At 45.0% G+C, this 1,538-nt stretch overlaps 1 pseudogene; it reads left to right on the top strand.

Annotated features, from left to right (window-relative positions):
* Nucleotides 1–418: 418 nt before the first annotated feature.
* On the top strand, nucleotides 419–1,538 carry LOC138002410 (uncharacterized; annotated as a pseudogene).

Genomic DNA, 1,538 nt, shown 5'->3' with positions numbered 1-1,538 from the left:
CTTAGCCCGGATCCTCATAGGTCCCGTCGTCGTGCTCCTTCGCCTAGCCCTGCTAGGCGCCGTTAATTTAGCCGTTGTCTCACCATCATTTAGTTTTTGTTATGGGTTTGTCTCTACTTTTTTGTTATATTATGGCTCTTACTGTAATTTCTGTAAACGTTAATGGGTTGAGAGATGGTGACAAGCGTCTTGGGTTTCTCCAGTGGCTGTCCCATCTCTCTCCTTCGGTAGTTTGTCTACAGGAGACCCACGCAGTCTCTAATGATGATCTTCTTTCTTGGTTTTCTCGGTTTGGTTATTTGTGTGCTGGTTCTTTTGGTACCAATCACTCTCGTGGTGTGGTTGTTTTGTACCGTTCGGTTTTGGAGTGTAAGTCTGTGGTTTGCGAGTTTGATGGTCGTTTTGTTTTGGTTGAGTTTTCTTTTCGTGGTTCTGTTTTTCGGGTTGCTTCAATCTATGCTCCTAACCGTGGCCTCTTTAATTCATGTTCCCCGGTGGGTCAGTGTCGAATTAAATACGTTAAATTTTAAGTTTTTCTGGAGCGGTAAGCGGGACTTCGTCGCTCGTCGTGTTGTGGTTCAGCCTTCTTGTTTGGGTGGTTTTTCTGTTGTAGATTTTCAGTGTAAGGTTATGGCTCTTCATGCTCAGTGGGTTCGTTGTTTTGTTTCTTCTCCGTCTTCTTGGGTCTCTTTCATGGTTTTTTGGTTTTCTTCTCGGCTTGCCGCTCCTCCGCATCTCGTTTTTTCTGCTCCGCTTTGTTTTTCGCCGGATTCTCTGCCTCCTTTTTATCGTTCTCTGTTGACTGCTTGGCGGGCGTGTAAAGGATCTCTTACGGCGTCTTCTTTGGGTATTGGTTCGGGTATTGATTTTTGTCCTGTTTCTTCTTTGACCACGAAATCTGCTTATTTGTTTCTTTTGTCCGAGAATGCTGTCTCTCCTTATTGTGAGGAGAAGTTCTTTCCTTTGTTTGGTTCTCTTTATTGGTCTTCTACTTGGCGTCAGCTTTTCTTTTTTGATTTGGATCGTCCAGTTATTGATTTGTCTTGGAAAATTTCTCACAGGGTCCTTTACACGGCCGAACGGCTCGCTGGTTTTGGTTATGCTCTTTCCACTGCTTGTTTTTGTTCTGCTCCTGTCGAGTCTCTTCAGCATCTGTTTTTTCACTGTCCTCTGGCGGTCAGTGTTTTGTTATGGCTTCAGTCTCTTATGTTCTTGGCTTCTCCTCTTTGTCCTTCTATCTTGGTTCGTCATGCGCGTTTTGGTGTCTCGGCTGATGAGTTGTCTGTGGTTCCGCGGGTTTTTGTTTATATGTTGAATGTCTGCAAGTTTCTCGGGCTCGGAATGATTTTCGTTTTAGGGGTGTTTGTCCTTCGGCTGTTGATGTTATGGAGCGTGTGAAGTCTCGGGTTCGGTTTAATCTTCCGTTGTTTTTCCGTCGTTTCCAGTCTGACCGCCGTCGTCGTTATTTTGTCCGTCAGTGGGGTGGTCGTGGTGTGGTGGCGTCGTTACATAATGATACTCTGGTTGTTCATATTTAG

This window comes from Montipora foliosa, chromosome 5 (genome assembly GCF_036669935.1).
Source record: "Montipora foliosa isolate CH-2021 chromosome 5, ASM3666993v2, whole genome shotgun sequence".
Lineage (NCBI taxonomy): Eukaryota > Metazoa > Cnidaria > Anthozoa > Scleractinia > Acroporidae > Montipora > Montipora foliosa.
The sequence above is the reverse complement of the archived record's forward strand: the minus strand, read 5'-3'. Positions and strand labels throughout refer to the sequence as shown.